The sequence below is a fragment of the Arvicanthis niloticus genome, chromosome 16 (genome assembly GCF_011762505.2).
Source record: "Arvicanthis niloticus isolate mArvNil1 chromosome 16, mArvNil1.pat.X, whole genome shotgun sequence".
Classification (NCBI taxonomy): domain Eukaryota; kingdom Metazoa; phylum Chordata; class Mammalia; order Rodentia; family Muridae; genus Arvicanthis; species Arvicanthis niloticus.
Window position 1 is genome coordinate 7097847 of NC_047673.1, and position 18999 is coordinate 7116845.

Genomic DNA, 18999 nt, shown 5'->3' on the forward strand with positions numbered 1-18999 from the left:
GAATATTGCCAAGACCCCGGGCTTTGCTCAGCATTTCCCTTCACAATAGACACCACACTTTGGAAGTAATTTTAAAAAGAGAATCAAAATAGTGGTACTTTTAGCCTTTGTTTCTTTTCTACCACACTGCATTCTCTGTCTCTCATTCAGCTGCTCCCATTATACTGACAAATTAAATAAACCACTCCATTGCAAAAGGCTTGGGCAGGCAGGGCTTCACTCCACGGCAGCCCCAGGAAGTCGGATAAACACTGAGGTGGCTTCGGTTGCGAGTCCAGCTAACTTTAGTCAAGGAGGGAGAAAAATGAGGCTGAGGGGTGGGGGCTCGGAGCTTGAGTCCCTCGTCGGCAGCAAGGATGAACTGGCCTCTGAAACAGGGACCGGCCACCTCGACCACCACCCAGCCAAGGGCCGCAGCTTCCAGAAGCGTGAGAATCCCTTCCCGCTGTGAGACTCTGGGAATCTGAAGGGTGAGTCACAGGAGGGTATGTGGGCCAGGGGATATCATCCAGGGGTAGGTAGCAGATACACATGAGGAGGTGCCTCATCTGGATGCAGTGGGAAAGCAGAGTGCACCCCAGACCCCACAAGCATTGTAAACTTTGCTTTTCAAGAGACATATTGCTTCCCAAAGAGAAGTAAAGTAATTCAGACTCTTTTCTCTCTCTCTCTCTCTCTCTCTCTCTCTCTCTCTCTCTCTCTCTCCTCACTCCCCCACTTCTTTTATATCTCCCTCCCTAAACTATACTTGACATTTAGTTTTTTCATTTGTGCAATTGCAACCTAATTTCTAGATTCAAGTGGGGCAAGAAGTCGGACAGAATTTTCAAGTGCAGTGTGTTCAGGGGTCTTCCTACAGACCAGAAAATACATTTGCTTGCGAAGAGGCTGCTCTGACCTGTGATGTGACCTTGAAACATTTAATTTGTTCTTGGGGGAGGAAAAGGGAAAAAAAAACCCTGTGTGTTTACAGCTCTTTTAGATTAATAACTGTTTTAAAAAAGAAAGAAAGGAAAGGGACAGAGAGAAAGAGAAAGGAGCGGGAGAATCGTTTTCTAATAGGATGATCTAAAGTCACTTGGGTTAAGTTCCAGATTGTGGCTGTTCTTGGATATTAAACACTTGTGGGCTGGGCTTTGGTTTCAGGAAGCAGGCATGACTATCCTAAGAAATCAGCCTTCTCAGGACCTATACTGGGCACTGAACAAAACCAGTGGGATGGGTGGGCGGCAGGGAAGGATGGAGTGAAGGGCCCCAGGCAGCTGCTTCTCTTCTGAAAATTGGACTGCAGTAAATGCCAGTTGGGATGGCTTTGAAGACGCCAGCCACCAGCTAAGATGGCCTCATCTAAAATGCAGGCGGTGCGGCTGGAGGGGGGTGGGGGGCTCTGTGTTCCAGCAGAGGCTTCCCCTGGCTCCAAGTCAGAGGGCACCACAGGCAGAGGAAAATATTGAGCCGGAGCGAGTTTGAACAGAAGCACCTGATTCGTCTTTTATTACCAAAGAAAGACTTGAAAGGCCCAGGTGAAATTTTCCTCCATTGTTTAGAAAAACTCTCTGTAATTTGCCCCCAGGGAAAGCCAAGCTCCTTGTGGCCAGGGTCCCGCCCCACCCCTCTGTCACAGGTCTGTCTCTGGAAGCAAATGTCTCCAGAGTCCCTGGAGAACAGAGGCCAATGGGGCCACTGAAGGTCAGGGCTGCCCACTGCGGCCTGACTTTTAGCTAAAGAGGCTTCGCTTTCCAACCGCCCTGTCGAGTCTAATTTGGTGGCATTATGTGAAGGGGTGGGCCGCTTCTGACAGGAAGGGTTAAATGAGATTACAAGCCCGGCAGGCTGTCAGCAGCCACCGCTGGCTGGGATGGCAAATTGCAATTTAATGGTCAGCCTTATCTGTACAGTATCAGTGGAAATCGGCTGTTTTCAGCAACTTAATTGGCACTGTTTGCAGGAGTTTTTCCGAGGAGGTAGGAGAGTTGACTGGATCTTAATGTTGAATTATTTAGAAAGCAAAACTGGCAGAATGCTGCTGGAAATCTGCGGTGGGTTTTGTTTTTCTGAAGTGCAGAAAGCTTATGAATGGGCAAGATGCTGAATTCTGCTGTAGTACCCAGAACTTTCTAAAAATACTCAGAGGGTCTGATATACTAGGGGTTTATTTATAGAGAAATAAACAAAGAGTGCCAATTGCTTTTCCTATCTGTGTGCACGTCTGACTGTCAAAGGCGTGAGGATACAGGAAGCGGCAGCAACCAAGGAAGCAGCCGTGTGTACACCGATGAATGAGTGCAGAGGGGAGGCCTCAGGCTGGGGGACAGGTGACCCAGAGAACACTCCTAGTACCAAACCAATGGCAGGACTGTGTGAACACATGTACGGGGGGTACTCATGTTTTATGCACATGTACAAATAAATATGTGTGCCCACAAATGTGGGTGAGTATTCCAGCATGTGAACACATGGGGGGGGGTGTGTGCATGTGTGCAGCTTTGGATATGTATGTATACGTGTGTAACTGTGAGTGTGAATACCCATGTGAATGAGTGTGCATGGATATGTGCATATATGTATATATGTGTTAGAAGCGTAAGTGTGAGTGCTCATATGTGATGTATACACATCTGTATGTTTGGACATGTGTGTAAATGTGTATGTGTAAGTTGTGGAAGTGAGTACGCTTATGTGCCTCTGTGTGTACATGTGTGTGAGTCATGTGTATGCATGCATATGAGGAGTCTGAGTCTCTGCACACAGGGTATAGATGAGTATGCATGTGCTAGATACATGTAACCATGATATGTGTATGCATACATATGTATGTGTTATAAGTGGGTATAACTGTATACATATGTGGGTGTGAAGTATGTGGTATATGTTGTGTATGTGTATATGAGCATGTGTGTGTATAAATGAGTGAGCATGATATATATATTTTTTATGTACATGTATGTGAAAATTGAGGGAATATATTTTGGGTTGATTGTGTGAAGTGTATTGTATGTGAGTGTGTATATATGGGTATACATATATAGGTATGATACATGTTGTGTGGATACATGTGTATGCTCATGTAGGAATGTACACATATATTATGATGTGTGTGATATATTTAAGTTTTTATATGAGAGAATGTGAATATGGGTGTGACATGTTTGTGTATGAATATGTGAGTGTGCGTATGGATGTGTATATGTGGTGTTTGTGTTGTATACAGTGTACGAGCATGCATGTGTCCATGTGTAGTGTGCTTGTGTACATACATAGGGCATTTGCATGAGTGTGCATGTGAAATGTTAATATGAGTAAAGGAGGACTCGTGGTTTTGTGTGTATGCATGATTATTGGGCACACATATGTGGGGATGGGGGCTAACCTGTGGCAAGCATGGTGGTTTATCTGTGTCAAAGCTACAATAGCGAAGGTTAGAGCATCAAGCCTGCCCAGAGAGCCATAGCTTCACCGTGTCTGGTGCACGGATGCTCTGCCATCTACGAGCACATCTACGAGGAGGGTGGTGTGTAGCAGCTCCGTGTTTGGTCCCCTGTGCCAAGCAAGGAGTCAGGAAGGAATCTACACAGCAGGGAAATGGACTGGCAGCCGATAGGGCTGGTATGTGTGGGCCTGTGCACCTGAGGGAGGTTTGAGTTGCAAGGACAGGAACACGTGTGGTATCCTTGGAGAAATGAGGCAGAAGGGAGCGAGAAAACAGAAAGCATCGCACAGGCAGACACTAGCATTGTTTGTTCCCAGTGAGGGGTCAGTTCAGCAAGCTCGGGATTAGTAAATTTAATATCCTGTCAAAATCCTCATGATAATGAACGCTGCCTGGCCGGCTGGCGCGGCAGCTCCACTGCAGCCGGCAAGATAGCGCGGCTAATTTATGAGCGAGGGATCCATCGGGCTGCGCTGGCAAACAGGCTGGGTCCAGCAACGGAGGGCGGTCCTCGCTTGATGGAGAGCCATCGGTGAGGATATCACTGGGTTCCAGTGACCCACAGCACGGGTGACCCTTGTACAACCGGTTCCTTGGGGCCCTGGCTTTCAGAGAGGATGAAGGGAAACACCTTTCAAAAACTGACCGAACTCTATCTGCCTACAAGTCCCTGGGTCGTGTTTGCCGTATGAGGTAGAAGGTGTGCACAGAGTGGTCATAAAGAGGAGAACGAGGTCAGAGGCTCACTGCATGGTGTGAGGACAGGCATGCTGGGATAAGGGAAGACTGGGGGCTACAACTACCGACGGGGGCCGGCTAGGGTGGGTAGCAGGCTGCACAGTGATGCAGCATGCCGTGCTCCTCGGTGAGGAACATGCAAACGACCAAGTTCCTGTGCAATTTGTCTGAGGCTCTGCACCTCTCTAAGCAGCTGTCACCGCCGTGCATGATGGTGCATTGAATCTGAATGGGGCTCTCCACATCAAAACCTCGCTTCCATTATGATACCATCTCCCGCTCAGAGCTGTAATGCTTATTAATTCTGCGCCCATGCTCCCGGCTGAGGCAAATGTATTCCATCAGCCCAGCATTTAATTTAATTAGTACAGCTGGGCTCTCATTCTCCTCTCTGTGTCAGAGGTATTGTCAGCACGTTCTGCCGTAACACAATTACTGATTGCTTTTAGATAGGCAGAAATATGATTAGGGTATTGGGTGACTGTATCATAAGCCTTATTAGATTCATTTGAAATCTGGAGATAAATAGGAAACTTTTATTTGCAGTGTAATGAGATTATGCTTATTAGGCCAAGGCCTCGCAACCTTTTGCAAAGAACACAGCGTATCCGTCGGATTAGACCCTGGAACTACACTTTCTGCTCTCGGCTCTGAGCCGCCACGCCGCCCGGTGCAGACTTAACTGTTGTCATCCTGCACATGGTTTGGATCTCAGATGCCTGGGTATCCTCGCCAGATAAAGGATGGGGGTAGCTCTTCTCCTTCTCCAAGTCTGGGGAAATACACCCATCTTGAAATGGAAGAGAAGGGAGCTGTATTATATTTTGAAAAAATCAGTGTGCTGACTAAAAGGAATTATTCTTCTCAGCGCATATGTGTCGCTTATAGAGATTGGCATGTAGTAACCACCTCAAAAGTCCCTGCGCGCCATCGGAAGGTTTCCGTGCTGCCTGTTGTTATGATGATAGCAAGTGAGTCCCACAGTGCTGCATCCTCCGTCCTCAGCATTCATCGGAGGCCTTGAAGCTCGGATGTGGGCAGGGCTCCTGAAAACACGCCTTCCTGCCCCGGACGCATGCGCAAGGATGTGGCAGAGCTGTACAGGCGGCTACCTCCTGTGTCATGAAGGAACACATGGGAATTAAAATGCAGCATTCCCTGAGCTGAGCTGGGACCAATGACGTTATTGCTTATAAAATAGAGGGCTTTTATATACAAGGAAAATTGTAACATTTTTTATGAATATAAAAAAAAATCAAGGGACAATACATAAATCTTGTTTTTAGAGAAAAGATCCAAAATGTAAAACCTAAATTTGTGAAGTGTGTGCCATTTCCCCGACTCTTGTGATAGTCTCTGACTTATTCCACTTTCACTGGGTCGATCCCAAAACAAACGTGGTTTCAGCTAAGCTAAGTAGGTTGTTTCCAGTCGTGTGTGAAAGTTGCTGTTAACTTACACAAAGTGAGGGACATTTATTTATTCTGTTATCAAGGTCTTAATTAGCGTATCTCAATTATGCACAATAATGGACTTCACTGTGACATTTGTAAACTTACAAATACTATATTTCTGTTACATTCACTTCCTTTGACCACTTGAGTCACTCTGCTCTCCAGTCATCTCTTTCTGCTTTCCAACTGATCCCTCTTCTGCTCTCATGCCATGTGTGTGTCTGTGTGTCTGTGTCTGTGTCCATGCATGTGTGTGAGCATGTATGTGAGTATGCATGTATACATGTGTGTGAGTATGTGTGTGCATTTGTATAAGTGTGTGTCTGCATGTTTATGCATATGTGTGAGCAAATATGTGCTATGCACATGTTCATGTGTAGACATGCGTGTGTCTGTATATATGCATGGATGTGTGTGAGCATGTGTGTAACGCGCATGTGTGTATCTATGTGTGTGCATGCATGTGTGTGTATGCATGTGCACATACATGTGTAAGTATGTCAGTGTGTATATATGCATGCATGTGTATAAGTGTGTGTGTGAGTATGAGACAAAGAGAAACAGAGACAGAGAAGAGGGGGAAAGGACCCAGTGAGTTAGGGTTGCTTACTGAAGAATGGGTGCAGTTTTTACAGGCACACGGACACTTACTGGTCACTATACTTCTAAAGCAGATGTCTCTCTCCCCACCTCACCAGAAACCATGAACTGCCTACAGACCCTTAGGACAGAACGGGCGTGTAAGGCTCTACCTCCCCCATCCCCCCGCAGCAGGAAGCATTTGTGTTTAGGTTAAATGTATATTTAAGTGAAGGACTATGCGCAGAAAAACCTGTGCCAGCCCCACAACCCAAAGCAAAGAAGGAGATGGGGTCTGAAGCTTGTGGAGAGCAGGGCTTGTCTTGTAGGTGAAGAGGCTTTGGGAAAAAGTAACGGGACACTTTTATGTGGGGAATGTACGCAGTGCCACTAAATTTGACTGTTGAAGAGGGTTCAGATGCCTTCAGTTCACGGTGTGGACGTGAAGGGTCCAGCTGTGCACTATCCCTCAGTTCTTGGCCCTCACTGGGCTTCAGGCTCTAAGGTGGTCCTTTTCGTCTGCTAGTCATTGGTCATTTGTGACCCAATCAAATAACTCCTGTGAGGACACGTGTTCTTTCCCCACAGGGTCCTCGACAAAGCCGCTAGGCAGGGGCCAGGAAGCCTGAGCCGCACAGTCTGCATTTGGCATCGAACCGGCTCACGTGATGTTGAAGTTCAGGGAAGGACTGAGGAGGGAAGACTGAGGAGAAGTGAAGGACAACCAGGCCTCTCAGGACAGTTAGCACTCCACCAGCACACAGAAAACAGCAACAATTCAGTGCTCTTGGCTGCCGGGAGCCCCCAGCTGCCTCCCCTCCCCCAGCTTGCCAGATGCAGCTTCTGGATCCTTCCAGGAAGTCTGTGACACACTGGCAAATGGCTGCTATTCTGACTTAAGAGTCATGAGCCACTGAAACGTGTGTGCAAAATGAAATGTATTATTTTTCTTTAATGAAAACTGAATTGAGTATCTTAGAAAAGCCAGATAAAAGCAAGTTGCCTTTAAAAACCTAGAAGCACCCATGTGTTCAATCAGTGTGAATTCCGAGTTGGGGCAGGGGGGAGTGGTGGTAATTAGACCCTAAAATCCCATGGTTGGGGGTCTTCAGGGGTCTTCCCAGGCTGTTCTACTCAGTTGTCTCTCTTTAAGGAAGCATGGGAGATGTTTCGTGAGCCAGTGTTTTTGAGGCAAGAAGCAGACTTGCTGGACTGCCAGAAGCCCATCCACTAAGCAGAGACACTGGTGCTGCGTCAGAAGTGTCCATGTTCTTTCTGGGGAGGTAGAGGCAGGAGGCACAAGAGTTCGCCTGTATAGCTCACTGGAGGCCAGCCTGGTTTACATGGCACCTATGCCAAAAACCACAAGAAGGCATACTCCACACTAAGATGCTGCAGGTATGGGTCTGAATTGTTCTGTGAATCCATTTGCCTCCAAAACAGATCTGGCCACAGACCCATCCTGTGTGGTGGAACTGGAGGACTTCCAGGATGGGGGAGGCTTTCGAGGCTTGTGGATGGGCATCCCTCTGACTACAGTGCAGACCCCTGAGGTTAATGGAAAATGCTATGAAAGGAGAATGGGCAGGTGCCTAGGATGCATGTCTGCAGAAGGGAGTGTGGATGCCAAGGTTTGGGAGTCTGAGGATGGGCTCATGGAAGGGCTGGACCTTTCCAACTTGGGAATGTGAAAGTGGTGCCCATGAGGGCAATTATTATACCCCATGCCCTCTTGTATGTTCTCCACATCCAAACCTCACCCCAACCTTCTCGAAAGACAGTTATCAGATTAGACCACCCTGTGCCACTGTGACCTCTCTTAGTGCCATCTGCAAAGAGCTGTCTCCTCCAACCCTGACCCATAAGAACTTGGAGTGTGTTGGTGGGTGTACAGTCAGACCCCAGAAAGACGGGTCATATTCTGCACACAGCATTGACCATCACAGGGAACAGATCTGCACCTGATGTTGCCTGTTGCTCCCAGCAGCTGGGAGCTGAACAAGCTGAGGCTCATCCCTGGGACTCGGTGTCAGAAGCAGTCAGCTTTGCTTCACCATGAAAGTATTTAGCTGTGTGTCATCGTTTTTTTTCCCAGTGAATCAGATGACAAGCTTGTTCTATTGCTGATTCAGGGAGTGGCCTTGTGGTGTCTCTGTAGAATCAGGATCCACGCTGTGGCACACGTGAAACTCAGCTTGCCCCAGGCACCAGAATAGCCTGGGAACTGAACAGGACTTTAGACTTAGCATTCAGCACAGACGCCAAGATGGGGGCACCCCGAGGCAGCTTCCAGGCAGATTCTGCTGCCTGCCTGCACCATCAGGGAAGAGCTGTCCCACAGCTTAACAAGGAAGGCCAGGACAAGAAACCCCAGCTCCCTAACCCCCTGCTACAAGCAGTATAGCTCACGACTGAGCAGTGAGGTTGCCATGGAAACTCCAGTCTCTTGGTGAAGGGTCTGCCTATGGGAGTCACTTGGTACCCTGGGTGCTCCAGGACCCCAATCCTCTATTACTTCCTGCCTTCATCTATGTCCAGCAAATTTTGCTCCATTAAAACTTAGCCCAGGCACATGTGCCTACAAATATCACACACACACACACACACACACACACACACACACACACTGCAGTCATCTCCATCATCATCATCATCATCACCATCATCATCACCATCATCATCACCATCAGCAGCAGCACCATCTTCTCCATCATCAACACCGCAGTAATTTAAACAATAAATTTAAAAGAAAAAGAAATCGTGTACATGGAGGAGATGGCTCTGAAACTGAGAGCAGATGGTGTACCACAGAAGGACCAGAGTCTTATCCCAGTTCCCACCTTGGGCAGCTTGTAGCAGACTGTAACTCCAGTTCCAGGGAATCTGACATTCTCTTCTGGAACCGTGCAGACTCCCACTCTCAAGTAAACAAACCTCATTTGCAGATACACACGGACCCATCATTTTAAAATAAAGTAAGTCTTTCTTTCAAAAAAAGATTGAGGAGTATGTCACAAGGTCACATGATCAACCTGACCTCTCTCATCAGGGGACCTGAGGATAAAGAAGAAGCCAGACCTCAGTCTTCAGAAACAAGCAGTCCTAAAGAGCAGAGTGGAACAGGGAAATAGAGAAGAGAAAATATCAAACTAAGTCTCCCCTCATTTCGCCACTCACATGTCTGTCAAGGCATCACACTAGACGTCTCTAAATATCTGAAATTTTATTTTTAATTTTTTTATCTTTAAAAAATTCTCCAAAGCCTGATGGGATTAAGAATGCTTGCTGTGCACGCACGGGGACCTGAGCCCAGAGCCCAGCACCCACGTTAACACCAGGCACCTGTGGTTCGTAGCAGCGTAACAAACTTGGGAAACACCACAGCGTCTCCTCTGACTGCCCCAACCCTTTCAGGGAGGTACTGAGAAGAAACTGGACTCGGGAGCAGCTTGCCTGAACTCATACAACCAGGATGCTGTGGAGGCCCCTAGAGTGTGCTAGCCACTACTTTAGACCCACCACCACCAGACAGGTGTCATATCCTTTCCACACAAGGATACCTCTATGGGCAGAGTGACGTCCATCATAGACTCAAGGACGGTCACAGCAGGCATGGTGACATACAGTGCAGTGTCCACTCTGGACATTCTAACAACCACTTAGGCATGATGATGTCATATAGTCATTGTGATGGTCACTGGAAACACTTTAGGTGGCAACGGAGCAAATGAGAGAAATCTGGTGTGGCACTTCCGACAGTTGCTGGCTGGTGTGTGTGTCTCTGTCTTTCTGTCTCTCTCTGTGTGTCTCTCTTTTCCTCTGTCTATCTCTGTGTTTCTTTATCTCTGTCTCTATGCATCTTTCTGTCTCTCTGTGTCTCTCTATCTCTCTCTGTGTGTCTCTGTCTGTCTGATTCTCTGTCTGTGTCTCTTGTCTCTGTCTCTCTGTCTCTCTATCTCCATCTCTATGTGTCTTTCTGTCTATCTCTGTGTCTCTCTTTCTCTGTCTATCTCTGAGTGTGTGTGTGTGTGTGTGTGCACGCGCACACGCTAGCCATGAAGGCACACGAGTGGTCCATCCGAGGTGGCTGGAGAGATGCTGAGTTAAAGTTTCTGTCACTATGTCCTCTGCTGTCATCCACTCTGAAGCAGGCAGCACTACTATAAGTTTTAGAACAGCCAGCACACGAAAACCCCATATAAAGGAGACTGCATCATTAGGTGCTAAATACATGTTTATAGTGAAATAAAAACAATTTTTTTATCTCTGGCCTTGTTTTACAATCGAGTGTGAGCAAGAGGCAAACACTGACAGCCAGTCTTCCAGGAGTGTGGATTAATGAGAGCGCCGTAATTGCTATATGTTTGCTTGGTGTGGATTCAAAGGTAAATCACAGCAGAAGTAATTAGATAATTATTAAAGTGTGCATTTAATCTGCGAGCCCCAGGGAATATTACACATGAATTCATTGGAGCCTGTTCTGCTTCCTGGTAAGAGCACGTGCTGCCTCCAGGATCCTCTGCCAGGCTGCTCCTGGGAGAACAGCAGCTTGGGATAAAGTCCTTGCCTCAGGTTGTGTCTGGCTGTGCTGATCTCTGCCGGCTATGTGAGGGCACCTTCCCAGGACAGCCATAGCTTGTCAGAGGGGACGCTAGTCTGTCTGTCATCATCTCCTTTGGTGTTGGTGATAACTCTGTTTTCTAGAATTTTGCCCTAAGGCTAGAACGCCATTTCCCATGAAAGGCTCGTCTCTTGACTCTCTTCTTCCAGGTCTGTCAGAGCCAAAAGCCCTTCAGACAGGATAGCATGGAGTGGTGGGGTTTAATAACTACACTTGAGAGCAGGCTCACTTCTAAGCTTGTCTGGAGAAGAAAAAAAAAAAAAAAAAACTCCCAAGCACAGACAGCTTTGATTTGTTTTTAACTCACTGAGTTCTGACCCTGTAGTTTCCCTCCAGGCTGCAGGAGGGCCATGGCAACGTTCTTATCTCCAGAGGCCAAGGGCAGTGGGGTCGAGGTCAGTGGTCCATAACTAATGTGTGTAGGAAAGACCACGCCCACATCCCACTCCCAAGTCCTGCACTGAGATGCAAAGAGATGTCTTTTTATTGCTAATCACATGAAAAGACACTGGTTTAACAACACATGGAGTACAGTCACTTAAGGGTTCCACGGATTCACTCATTCACTAAAACACCAATTTCTATCTCTGTGGAGACTTGATAGAAATGCTTCCTAAGCTTCGGTGTGTGAGGACCACATGAGAGCAGATGTACTACCCTACCTTGAAGGCTCCAATTGCCCTTTTCCTATACCCACGGCCCCCGGAGCCTCTTCATCTCAGTTGTAGCATGGTGTGGTTAGGAGGAATCAATCCTTAAATAATGGAGTAAGTTACAGGGCCTGTACCTAGAAAATTCCACCGTAAAGGTGAGCCAGAAAGACCTATGAAAGCACCTAGTCATTGCTAGAGTCAAGCTATCAAATGCCAGAACAGAGTCATTCTCTTCCTCCTGAAGGAGAGGCATCTGCAGAGGCTGAGCAAGGAGAGGGACTGACAGGCACCCCATTGTCCTTCTCCAGAGTCCATGGTGACATTGTCATGTGCAGTGGCAGTCAGCCCCAGCTGTCTGAGCTATAACCTTTCTAGGAACATCCTGCCATGAAACCCAGGCTCCTCAGCAATTCTTAGCAACCCCCCTGATTTACCCAACCTACAGAGAAGTTAATTATATACTCAGTGGTACCAGGGCTTCTTTGGGCTGGTTTCACTATGACCTTGTAGTCCCCCAAAGAGTCGTAGAGCTGGTAGCATTAAGCTGCTGAGACAAAAACCATAATAAGAGGTTGGCATGAGGATGGCTGTTAACTCTCACTGTCAGACTCTTATTTTAAAAGTCATCTAACCAAAGCAAGTTTCTAAGCATAAGACCCAGGTTTTCCTGTCCTCTGCAGACTGATATTCTAGATGGCACCTTATATGCTTGTTCCAGATGTTCTCAGTGTGAATCTTCAGTGGAGTCTCACACTTGTCTGCTTAACGTGCTCTGAACTTGTCTTGCAGAGAGGCCAGCTTGGCCATCAGACTCATATCACAACTAGGACAAAGGTATTTGCCTTTCTTCACATATAATATGTTCAAAAATTAAATGTCTATCTCTAGTTCCTGGAGTGTACGGAACCTACAAAAGCATTAGAAGTTAGAAATAGACCCAGAGTCTAGCAGTAGAAGCTACTAAAAGCAAAGATGGCAGGCTCATGTAAATGAACTCCAGGATAGAAGTGTTGGTCCTACATGGATTACTGCCCCCAGACTGTCTGTTCCTGGTTGGTCCTACATGAATTACTGTCCCCAGACTGTCTGTTCCTGGTTGGTCCTACATGAATTACTGTCCTCAGACTGTCTGTTCCTGGTTGGTCCTACATGAATTACTGTCCCCAGACTGTCTGTTCCTGGTTGGTCCTACATGAATTACTGTCCCCAGACTGTCTGTTCCTGGTTGGTCATACATGAATTGCTGTCCCCTGAGCACTTGTTCCTGCAGCAAGCACTAGCTACAAATCAGAAGCAGCCTTCTCACTGCCTGTTTAACACCCACAAGTAGCAAACCAGTTCCTGAAGCTTCCACCTTGCCTCTAACAGTACACTTTACATCCCCAACCATCACTAACTGCAAGCGATAAAGTCACTACATAAGTTCCTGGGAGGTACATCTTCTAGATCCCTGTTGTCACTTCCACGCATACCTTCAAGAGCAATGGAGAGCGTGTCACAGAGCTAGAACTCACGACTATGTTCTGTCCTGTTGGAACTCGTTAAAACAGGATCCTCCTGAGAGCCATTCTGGATGTCCTAACTGATACACATGAACAAGGCAAGGGAGGGAGACTGGATCAAGGGAGTCACTGGCAGAATCACCCAAAGGGCTTGCCGTGCAAATGTGCCACAAGGTGAAAGGACATCTTGTAGTGTGGTGTCCTCCTTTCCCACCTTTTCTCTCCCTTTAAATGGATGATGGAGAAGCTACACTTTCCTGCATACCCAGAACATGCCAGGGTACAAGACAGAGAAGCAGGGAAATGTGGCCATCTTGAAATCAAGGCATGAAGCCATGTATGGAGCACACACATGTTAAGCCTGAAGGAAACACCATCTGCTTGCCTTTCACTTTGTGGTCCTCCACCCAAGCTCCCTAAACTGCAGACAGTTATTGTTGGTCTGAGATTCTCAGAAATAAAGCAAGGTCTGAATTATGGGTGAGCACATGCTCTCCATCTAAGTTCTCCCAGCAGCCGCCTTCTGACTACCATTGCCAATCAATATAGATGCGATATGGGTTCAGGATTTGACCAGAAAATGGAAACTCGCACGTGTCCATTTGGGGAAGAACAGAAAAAGGCCAGGGGGATGCATTTGTTCCCCCTCTTCACAGTATGATGTTTCCATGGTAAGTTCAGACGTCACTCACTCCAGAATGAGCATTTTAAATGTGCAAAGTTAAGCATCTATTGGAGTGAGCTGTTTACCTAATGAAGATGCGTGCTTGGGGTATCCTTCCCGTGGGCACAGGAGACAGAAGGCACTGTCCCTACTGCACATCACATACTGTCTGCCTGACATGGAGGGGCAGGGAGATTTTATTCAGCTCTGCCTCGAGCTGCCTATCCTGTGGAAACCAGATCTTCATCTCTCTGCATCGGGGAAGTGGTCCCTGAAGGGTTAAAAGCGACGCAGAATAAGTCCCTCTTTATGGCCATTTGATTATGGAACATTTAGGTCAAAGAGATGCCTTAAAATGTAACTAACTACTTCTATCCGTTGTTCAAACCTGAGCAGACATGGCATGGGATAGTTGGTAAGAATGGGGTGAAACGCCAAACAGTTCCTGGCCCTGTGCAGCTTCCTCCTCGGGCTTGGTGGGGTAGAGGATAATATGGCATGAGGGCGCAGGCGATGACTGCAGACCTAATTCCTAGGTAAAGATAGAGAGGGCCAGCTCTTCGCTCTGCCTAGAAATCTGGTCCACATTCCCCAAGGTGGGCCAACAGAGCAGGTGACAATCCACCCTCAGGTTCCATCATGGTCTCCTCCATCCGTGAGCTCTCTCCTATGGACATTTGAGGTCAACATATGTCTCCTGGCCCTGGTCCTTTGGTGACAGGCCTGGGGAATGGGTTATTATCTCTGCATTATCCCAATGAAGCTTCTGATTGAAGAATCAGGTCGTTTTCCTTTTGGACAGACTGGGCAATTAAAGGATGGATATTTGTAGAGATGAGGTAGATTTGGGGATGTATACACCTCAGGACCACCTGGAACATGCCAACGTTGGTCAGAGGGAAATGACGATCTTGCTATGGAAGAACTAGGTCAGTCAGAAGTGAGAAATAAGAATAGGCCAATAGGAAGCCAAAAATACAAACGGACCAATAGGAGATCAGAAGTGTGAATGGACCAGCTGGAGGTTAGAGCTGTGACTAGCCCAACAAGGAAATAAGAAACATGAGTGGATCCATATGAGGTTAGAGATACAAGTGTATCAGTGGGAGATCAGGAACACAAACGGACCAATAGGAGGTCAGAAGAGTGAATGGACTAATGGGAAAACAGAAACATGTATAGGCCAGTGTGAAGTCAGAAACATGGATGAACCAATGTGAAGTCAGAAACATGAATGGCCAGTGGGAGATCAGAAACACAAGTGGGCCCATATGAGGTCATAAACATGAATGGTCTAATGTGAAGTCAGAAACATGAATGAACCAATGTGAAGTCAGAAACATGAATGAACCAATGTGAAGTCAGAAACATGAATGAACCAATCTGAAGTCAGAAACATGAGTGAGACAATGGGAGGTTAGGAAAGTGACCAGTGAACCAGTGAGAAGCCATGTGAGGCCAGACACAGAGGCCATGCATGATCCTATCTTACCTGGGGTCCTAAAGGAAGGTGGCTGTGGAAAGAAGAAGCCAGAGAGAGAGAGAGAACTGTCTTGGTGCCCAGGCTACCCCTGCCTGGCCCAGGCTAGCCCTTTCTGGATCTCCCATCACCTACTTTTTCCTCTCCAGTCCCTGAAAGTCTCTGCCACTCTCAGCAGCCCAACTTCTATCCAAAGCTGTTTTCCCTTTAAATTAAATTTCCTCTTAAATCTTAAATGAGAAAGTCCACATAATCGAAACAGGTATTGTGTCCTAATTGAGGTACTAGTCAAACATTAGTTAAGACACTGAGTACCAGCCTTGTGAGATCTGCCTTGGCACTCCAGACAAGGGCAGGATCCTTGCTGGGCAAGGCCACTCCCCACCTCACTGGAGCCAAGAAGGCCCTCATGGTCAACCAGTGTGGAAGTGTAGTAGTGGCTAAAGAGTCTGGGGTTCCACCTTGAGAAAGGAGGAGCCCAGGCATCCCAGCACAGAAGAGTTCTAGAAGTGGAAGGAGGCAGAAACCTGGAGAAGAGAGGCCACTTACCCTGTGCAGCCTCCACAGCACAGGAGAGCAGGGTTCCTTATGCTAACCGTCCCTGTCCCACCCAGTATCTGCTGTAGGGCTTCTCATCTGCAGGCATTTCTGGGACCCCACCCCCACCTGGTGGCTTAAATGTCAGGAATACATGGTCTCAACTCCTTGAAAGACCAAGATGTGATATATAATGTGCACATAGCTGTGTATGTTCATTTGAGGTCAACAGTAGGTATCTTCCTCTGTCACGCTCCACCTCATTTTTTATTTTTATATTTATTTTATGTGTATGGGTATTTAGCCTACATATATGTATGTGTAATACATGTGTGCAGTGTCCACGGAAGTCAGAAGAGGGGATTAGATCCCCTGGAACTGGAGGTACAGGTGATTGTGAGCCTCATATGTGTGCTAGAAATCAAGCCCAAGTCCTCTGCTTCTACTCTTCACAAGTACTCTTCACTGCTGAGCCACCTCTCAGCCCTCGCTCTGGACTAGTTTTGAGATGAGGCTTTTATTGAAACCTAGAGTTCATTGATTTCCAAGGCTGGCCAGCAAGCTCTCAGATCTGCCTGTCTCTGCCCTTCCAGTACTGGGAATTCAGACACACCAGCATGCCATGCATGGGTTTTATATGGTGCTGAGGATTAGACGACGACTGAGCCATCGACTGGCTCTATGCTCCTTTATTTTTTTTAGCTATTTTTGTTCTCTTATAATTCACTCAGGAATTCTTTGAAATGTGTCTTCTTTGAAATCTTTGAATAATTTATAATCACTCTTTTAAATTAAGTCTTCGGGATTTCATATAATTCACTCCCATTAAAGGGTATTACTGTTAAAGGGTATTACTGTTAAAGGGTATTACTGTTAAAGGGTATTACTGTTAAAGGGTATTACTGTTAAAGGGTATTATTACTGTGGGATAAATGTTTTGTGGAGGATTTATTGTGCCTTGGATTTTCAGGTTTCCTGTGTTTTCACTTTGAGACTTGCACATCTGGAGTTAAATCTTTGTTTTTTTTTGTTTTTTTTTTGTTTTTCTTTCTTTCTAAATCACCCCTGTTCTTCATGTGAAGTGTTTTCAACATAGGAGAGTGACTGGGCTGTAGTAAGATTATGGTGTTGTTTTCTGCTAGACTCCAAATCTAGCTTAGTAAGTTACACCCCTCAGCCCACATATTCAGGGCACCGGGCTTAATTTCTAACATTCCCCTGAAGGAAGAATACCATTTGCGAAAGCAATCACTATCAAAGATAGATCAGCCCACGGTGAAAATAGCAGTAATGATCAAATTAAAAACAATCACATCCAAACCTAGGAAGTGGAGGAGCACTGATGGTACTGTGTGCACTGCAGTGCTCGGTAGTGTGTGGAGGGCAGAGCAGTGAGACTAGTGGTTAGTACTGGCTGGACAAAGCAAAGGGGAGAAAAGGGGAAAGTCATAGAGGGACCAGTGAGGTCAGGGGGTCATGGGAGAGAAGCAGTTTTGGCTAAAGTTAGGATGAAACAAGAGGTAAAGAAATCCAAAAGGCAGTTGAAAACAACCCTCTCCTACAGGAGGCTGTAATAAGGAAACTACATGCAAACCAAGCTGTTATGTTCTTCTAGAAAGTTTATCAAAAAAAGATGGGAAAAGAAAGTCTTGAAGTGGGAAAAGAGGGCAACAGAAGATAATTATTTTTTCTAAGAGGAATGAAAGAAGCCCTAGCCAAAGCTTGCATACTAGTCCTTGAATGCCCAGCCTAGCCTGGGTGAGCATGGAAGGACAGTGGGTCTTCTGTGCCTGGAGCTCCCTGTCCCCCTGAATGGCTAGCCATCATTGCCTTTCCCAATCCATTACCACCTCAGTCTTGGATCTGGGGTCTAAGCATAAGCTCAGAGTCCTCTCTATTCTTGGGGATACTATAACCTTAAGGATGACACAGATCTCTGTAGAAGAACTGACCTCCATCTCCTGAGAAACTGGGGGCAGGGGCAGTTTTGCCTCTATAACCCACTGTTGTCTAACCCATAGCATAAGAAGTGACAGCAAACCAACTCTAGAATCTAAGTTCTCTTCCAGTCTTTCTCCAGATTCCTACTTTTTATCACCTTACATCGTGGATGGGGACCCCAAGGATGAGCAGGAGGCTTGGGACATAGGAACATGGCAATAGTCACTAAGGAATACCAAGTATATTGGGGACTTATGTCTGTTCCTCTACAGACCCTGGCTCTCAGCAGATCCCACCTTCTAAACAGTGAGTCGATCTGATTCAGGTCCTTCTTTGTGGTTTTGAAGTGTATTGATTGCTAGGTTTCTGCATATAGTCCCAGGGTACTTGCTCTGAGGTTTCTGTAGGTGTGATTGATGGAGGGCCTGGAACCACCAAGCCACTAAACAGCAGTGGTCTTTTTTAAAATGCCATACTCAGGCTGTCCTGCTGAGTGCTGCTTTGGTCAGGTGCCCAGCAGAGACCTCCTTGTTCTTTATGACTGAATAATACTCTGTTGTGTGTAGAAGAATGAGACTTTTAATATTATGACATGAATGTCACTCAGCAGTCTCTGCAAGTGGAGCCGGCCCTTGGCTAGTGATATTTTAGGCTAGCATCCTTAAGTACAAGCAACAACCATATACTGAGTACTGTAATTTCTGTGTTCCCAGTCCTAAGCTTAGCAGATTTTACAGTAATATTACTAGTTATTTTCACTGTCATTATGGACAGTAACAAAATACACAAAATCCATTAACTTGACCAAAGACACTGGCACTTAATTTACAAAGCAGAGACTCAATCTAAAGGTCAGATGACTCAGAAAGTCTGGCCTTTCCATGATTTCATGTTCCTTCCAAAAACAAGTGAACTCAGCTAGTCACCCTAGTTTTCAAATTATACATAAATATAAGTGACACTGGTTCACCCAGTCTAATATGTTTGAGTGGGCTTAACTTGAACAGTAATCTTCAGTAGAAATAGCAAATTCCAGTCAGATACAGAGGTCAGCCACATTATACAAGGTTAACAACCAGGGCAAGATGCCTCCAAAGCTCTTGTAGAGGGGTAGGCTCCTGTGCCTCCCGCTGGCACTGTGCCACAGAGTCTCACACAAGGGAGTGTTTACAAGGTTAGGGGTCTTCTCTCCTGTAGCTTTTCATGGCTTCAGTGTTGTTTGTCATAGATTCACTTTTCTAACCTCACAAGATTTAGATTATAAGGTGACATTTATATGTTTATTATTTCCCTAGAAGAAGACCTTCTATATTTTCTGTGCCAATGATGTATTTTTCAAAATCCATGCTTTCCTAGAAGTATTAATAGTTAAAACTGACATTTACCAAATTTTGAGAAAT

The 18999-nt window shown here is 46.3% G+C and overlaps 1 long non-coding RNA gene across 1 annotated transcript in view; it reads left to right on the forward strand.

Moving 5' to 3' along the window:
• Nucleotides 1-220: 220 nt before the first annotated feature.
• LOC117721716 (uncharacterized) overlaps nucleotides 221-18999 on the forward strand; it is a 58549-nt gene continuing 39770 nt past the window's right edge. Inside the window, exon 1 of the long non-coding RNA XR_004608466.2 lies at nucleotides 221-470. This is a non-coding gene — a long non-coding RNA (uncharacterized LOC117721716). The remainder of the gene's footprint in view (nucleotides 471-18999) is intronic.